The sequence below is a fragment of the Nicotiana tomentosiformis genome, chromosome 7 (genome assembly GCF_000390325.3).
Source record: "Nicotiana tomentosiformis chromosome 7, ASM39032v3, whole genome shotgun sequence".
NCBI lineage: Eukaryota > Viridiplantae > Streptophyta > Magnoliopsida > Solanales > Solanaceae > Nicotiana > Nicotiana tomentosiformis.
Window position 1 is genome coordinate 41839012 of NC_090818.1, and position 6877 is coordinate 41845888.

Below are 6877 nucleotides of genomic sequence, written 5' to 3' on the forward strand. Positions count from 1 at the left end.
ACAATTCACTCTCTTACTACTCTAATTCTCTCTTGATATTATTGATTATTGTTCTTAAATTCTCAATTACTTATTATTTCAAGTTTCATCAAATATTTAGTTTAGCCATTACAAAATTAGTATTATCAAATATCAAGTATTCAAGTGAAGTGTGGTATCAACTATCAAGTATCAATTATCAAGTATCGATCTATCAATTGAAGTTTGATTTTTGATATCAAATTTAGTGCGGTATCCGGAATTCCGGTACACTCGTTCCATATCTTTCTCTTCTTTGGTGTACACATATTTTATTATTTAGAATTTTTAATTTAATTTACACAATGGATATATTTAGAGCAGCCAAAAAAGCGTGCACTAGTAGAGGTGGTGTCACGACCCAAAACTAACCCCTGTCGTGATGGCGCCTATCGTGGAACTAGGCAAGCCGACTCATTTCCAAAACAAAACGATATTTTTTCATTTCAAAGATAATTTCAAGGTTATTTAACATAAAACCTCCATTTAAAGAGTTCAAATCAAAACGATATTTAAAGGTTATGAAAATATTATATTGTGGATATTCATAGGGGATCCAATCTGAATTAAACGGGAAGCTTAGTTTTGTATGTAACCGTTAATTTAGGTATGCCATTGGTTACCTTCTCCTGAAACGTAAATGAACTCACGTTTGAAGCCATTGGTATTTCGTTACATTTGGCCTGTAAATGCTGGTGCGCTGCTCTCTCTTTAGTCATGATTCTAGCAGCTCGAAAAAGGCGTTAAAGCGGTACTAACTACTCTTTTGTAGGTTTCAGATTTGAGCCCTAGCAATAGAGTCACATTTGACAAGGAATGTTTTACCTTTGGCATAAAATTTTCAATGGGAATCTGAATTAATTGGGCTCCAATACAAATGTTGAATCTTGCCTGCTTTATTTGATCGAGCCCTAATCATGATGTGACAATAAAAATTGATCGGAATCTATACTAAATGCCCACACAAGCCAAAATAATTACCCGTAATTACCCATATGAGAGTTTGTTACAAAAATTACCTATTCAACCAAAATATTTTACTCAGCCTACCTATTCTGTTTTGCTTTTTAATTTATTTTCTCTACGCTAGCTTAATCTAGTGCAAAACATTCCCTTTCCCCTTTGAAGTGTAAAATCCTGGAGCTTTCTCTTTTAATAGACTATGAAATCTAATTGACTCTGTTATTTTTCATCATCTCATCTCTTTTCTGTCAAAATCTCAAGCTTGCTCAGATTTTGCATTTCGTGTTTTTTACTGAAGTTAAAATATTATAGATTTTCTTAAAGTCTTTTTCCAAAATTCCAAATTTATGATTTATCAACTTGAAGATTTTGATCTTAGATTTGAAGTGGGTGTATATTGCTTATAGTACCTTTGAGTAAGCTTCGCATATCTAAATTTCTATGTGTATTTGAATATCTACCGTTGTTGGGCTTGAAACTCTTGAATTTAAAATTTTTATTTTGAAGATTTCTTGTTTAATTCAAAGTGGGTGTTATTAAATATTACTTATAGTACCTTCTGGAAGTTCAGACTGAAATTTGATCGCATTTGGAGCTGATTTGAGGCGATTGAGATCGAATTTTTCAGCTAAATATCGAAGAACACAGTTACCCAACACTATACCGCTATAGTATACAGTACTGTAGGGGTATATAGCTATACTGCAACTATACATGTTAATCGGGCCGGGCTGACCCGTTTACAACCTGGTTCAGCCCGGGTCAACCCGATACTGTAGCATGGGGGGCGGGCTGGGACGGGTTGGGAGGGGAGCGGGTTTCAAACAAAAAGTTTTTTGATACCGGTGCACCGGAACCCGCTAAGCCCGTTAACGGGTTTTTAGCGGGCTACAACCCGGTTAAATCCGGTATCCGTTACAACTTTTTTTTTTTTCTGGACCGTTGCCAACGGTCAAATTCAAATATGACTATTGGCCAATGGCCCTTTTTTGCAGAAATGACCATTTCGGCCTACTCCCTAAGAAAATAGCTCCCACACCCCTAATATTTGATAAATTATAATTTTAACCTTTTTAAAACTATAAATAGCTCCACTTCTTCTTCATTTTCCCTCACAATTCACTCTCTTACTACTCTAATTCTCTCTTGATATTATTGATTATTGTTCTTAAATTCTCAATTACTTATTATTTCAAGTTTCATCAAATATTTAGTTTAGCCATTACAAAATTAGTATTATCAAATATCAAGTATTCAAGTGAAGTGTGGTATCAACTATCAAGTATCAATTATCAAGTATCGATCTATCAATTGAAGTTTGATTTTTGATATCAAATTTAGTGCGGTATCCGGAATTCCGGTACACTCGTTCCATATCTTTCTCTTCTTTGGTGTACACATATTTTATTATTTAGAATTTTTAATTTAATTTACACAATGGATATATTTAGAGCAGCCAAAAAAGCGTGCACTAGTAGAGGTGGTGTCACGACCCAAAACTAACCCCTGTCGTGATGGCGCCTATCGTGGAACTAGGCAAGCCGACTCATTTCCAAAACAAAACGATATTTTTTCATTTCAAAGATAATTTCAAGGTTATTTAACATAAAACTTCCATTTAAAGAGTTCAAATCAAAACGATATTTAAAGGTTATGAAAATATTATATTGTGGATATTCATAGGGGATCCAATCTGAATTAAACGGGAAGCTTAGTTTTGTATGTAACCGTTAATTTAGGTATGCCATTGGGTACCTTCTCCTGAAACGTAAATGAACTCACGTTTGAAGCCATTGGTATTTCGTTACATTTGGCCTGTAAATGCTGGTGCGCTGCTCTCTCTTTAGTCATGATTCTAGCAGCTCGAAAAAGGCGTTAAAGCGGTACTAACTACTCTTTTGTAGGTTTCAGATTTGAGCCCTAGCAATAGAGTCACATTTGACAAGGAATGTTTTACCTTTGGTATAAAATTTTCAATGAAAATCTGAATTAATTGGACTCCAATACAAATGTTGAATCTTGCCTGCTTTATTTGATCGATCCCTAATCATGATGTGACAATAAAAATTGATCGGAATCTATACTAAATGCCCACGCAAGCCAAAATAATTACCCGTAATTACCCATATGAGAGTTTGTTACAAAAATTACCTATTCAACCAAAATATTTTACTCAGCCTACCTATTCTGTTTTGCTTTTTGATTTATTTTCTCTACGCTAGCTTAATCTAGTGCAAAACATTCCCTTTCCCTTTTGAAGTGTAAAATCCTGGAGCTTTCTCTTTTAATAGACTATGAAATCCAATTGACTCTGTTATTTTTCATGTCATCTCATTTCTTTTCTGTCAAAATCTCAAGCTTGCTCAGATTTTGCATTTCGTGTTTTTTACTGAAGTTAAAATATTATAGATTTTCTTAAAGTCTTTTTCCAAAATTCCAAATTTATGATTTATCAACTTGAAGATTTTGATCTTAGATTTGAAGTGGGTGTATATTGCTTATAGTACCTTTGAGTAAGCTTCGCATATCTAAATTTCTATGTGTATTTGAATATCTACCGTTGTTGGGCTTGAAACTCTTGAATTTAAAATTTTTATTTTGAAGATTTCTTGTTTAATTCAAAGTGGGTGTTATTAAATATTGCTTATAGTACCTTCTGGAAGTTCAGACTGAAATTTGATCGCATTTGGAGCTGATTTGAGGCGATTGAGATCGAATTTTTCAGCTAAAAATCGAAGAACACAGTTACCCAACACTATACCGCTATAGTATATAGTACTGTAGGGGTATATAGCTATACTGCAACTATACATGTTAATCGGGCCGGGCTGACCCGTTTACAACCTGGTTCAGCCCGGGTCAACCCGATACTGTAGCATGGGGGGCGGGCTGGGACGGGTTGGGAGGGGAGCGGGTTTCAAACAAAAAGTTTTTTGATACCGGTGCACCGGAACCCGCTAAGCCCGTTAACGGGTTTTTAGCGGGCTACAACTCGGTTAAACCCGGTATCCGTTACAACTTTTTTTTTTCTGGACCGTTGCTAACGGTCAAATTCAAATATGACTGTTGGCCAACGGCCCTTGTTTGCAGAAATGACCATTTCGGCCTACTCCCTAAGAAAATAGCCCCCACACCCCTAATATTTGATAAATTATAATTTTAACCTTTTTAAAACTATAAATAGCTCCACTTCTTCTTCATTTTTTCTCACAATTCACTCTCTTACTATTCTAATTCTCTCTTGATATTATTGATTATTGTTCTTAAATTCTCAATTACTTATTATTTCAAGTTTCATCAAATATTTAGTTTAGCCATTACAAAATTAGTATTATCAAATATCAAGTATTCAAGTGAAGTGTGGTATCAACTATCAAGTATCAATTATCAAGTATCGATCTATCAATTGAAGTTTGATTTTTGATATCAAATTTAGTGCGGTATCCGGAATTTCGGTACACTCGTTCCATATCTTTCTCTTCTTTGGTGTACACATATTTTATTATTTAGAATTATTAATTTAATTTATATAATGGATATATTTAGAGCAGCCAAAAAAGCGTGCACTAGTAGAGGTGGTGTCACGACCCAAAACTATCCCCTGTCGTGATGGCGCCTATCATGGAACTAGGCAAGCCGACTCATTTCCAAAACAAAACGATATTTTTTCATTTCAAAGATAATTTCAAGGTTATTTAACATAAAACCTCCATTTAAAGATTTCAAATCAAAGAAAAAGAGAAGTGCGGAAAAGAAAAGCCCGACATCGGGGTGTCACTAGTCATGAGCATATACTACAATCTATCTAACAATATCAAGGCTAACTCAGCCCGAAAAATAGCTAAATACAACTAGAGCAAGATAAGAGGGAGAAGAGCAGGGGCTGCGATCGCCAAACAGCTACCTTGCTATCTTCAAGAAAATCTGCAACCAGAACACTCAGTAACCGCTACCGTGTCCAGCTATACCTGAATCTGCACACAAGGTGAGGGAGTAACGTGAGTACGCCAACTCAGTAAGTAGCAACAATAAATAAAGACTGAGCAGTAGTGACGAGCAATAAAGCATATAACGTTCATATCAGGAAATCTCAGTAAAATACGACATGCTTAAAAAAAAAAATCAGGATTTGAATCAAACATCTCGTTTAAACCCAGTTCCAGTAAAAATCATTTTAAAGACATTTTTCCAACAGTTTTTCAAACAAAGGCTCAATGCAAAGGTGAGCAAAAATGATGAAATCATAAACAGTCCCTCGGGCAAACCTCACAGTCACTCGTGCCACTCGGGCATACCTCACAATCACTCTTGCCACTCGGGCATACCTCACAATTGTGGACCGCGTATATCGGTCATGTGTGGTGACTATTGGGGATCTGGAGACCCGAGTAGATCTATTGTTGCTCAGTATGGTTGACTTTGATGTGATATTGGGTATGGATTGGTTATATCCATGTCATGCTGTTCTAGATTGTCACGCTAAGACGGTGACGTTGGCTATGCCGGGAATTTCGAGGGTTGAGTGGAGCGGTTCTGTAGATTATGTACCAAGTAGGGTGATTTCATATTTGAAGGCTCAGCGCATGGTTGAGAAGGGTTGCCTATCTTATTTGGCTTTTGTGAGGGATGTTAGTGCAAAGACTCCTGTCATTTATTCTGTTCCGGTGGTACGTGATTTTCCGGATGTGTTTTCTGCAGACCTACCGGGCATGCCGCCTGACAGCAATATTGACTTAGGCATTGATTTGGTGCCGGGCACCCAACCCATTTCTATTCCACCGTATCGTATGGCACCGGCGGAGTTGAAGGAATTGAAAGAACAGCTCCAGGAACTCCTTGATAAGGGGTTTATTCGGCCTAGTGTGTCACCTTGGGGTGCACCAGTTTTATTTGTGAAAAAGAAGGATGGTTCCATGAGAATGTGTATTGATTACAGGCAGTTGAACAAGGTTACAGTCAAGAACAAGTATCCTTTGCCTCGTATTGATGATTTATTCGACCAGCTTCAGGGAGCGAGGGTGTTCTCCAAGATTGATTTGAGGTACGGTTATCACCAGCTAAAGATTTGGGATTCAGATATTCTCAAGACAGCTTTCAGAACCCGATATGGCCATTATGAGTTCTTGGTGATGTCTTTTGGGCTGACCAATGCCCCAACAATGTTCATGCATCTGATGAACAGTGTATTCCAGCCCTATTTGGACTCATTTATCGTTGTATTCATTGACGACATCCTGGTGTACTCTCGTAGCCAGGAAGAGCACGCTCAGCATTTGAGGGTTGTATTGCATAGATTGAGGGAGGAGAAGCTTTATGCAAAGTTCTCTAAATATAAGTTTTGGCTCAGTTCAGTAGCATTCTTGGGGCACGTGGTGTCCAGTGAGGGTATTCAGGTGGATCCGAAGAAGATAGAGGCGATGCAGAGTTAGCCCAGACCGTCCTCAGCCATGGAGATTAGGAGCTTTCTTGGTTTGGCGGGTTACTACCGTCGCTTTGTGGAAGGATTTTCATCTATTGCATCGCCCTTAACCAAATTGACCCAAAAGGGTGCTCCATTCAGGTGGTCGGATGAATGTGAGGAGAGCTTTCAGAAGCTCAAGACTGCTTTGACCACAGCTCCAGTGTTAGTTTTGCCATCAGCTTCAGGTTCTTACACCGTGTATTGTGATGCCTCGAGGATAGGCATTGGTTGTGTTTTGATGCAGGAGGGTAGGGTGATTGCCTATGCCTCGCGCCAGTTGAAGACCCATGAGAAGAACTATCCTATACATGATCTTGAGTTAGCACCCATTGTTCACGCCTTGAAGATTTGGCGTCATTATTTGTATGGGGTTTATTGTGAGATCTATACTGATCAACGGAGTCTACAGTATCTGTTAAAGCAGAAGGATCTTAA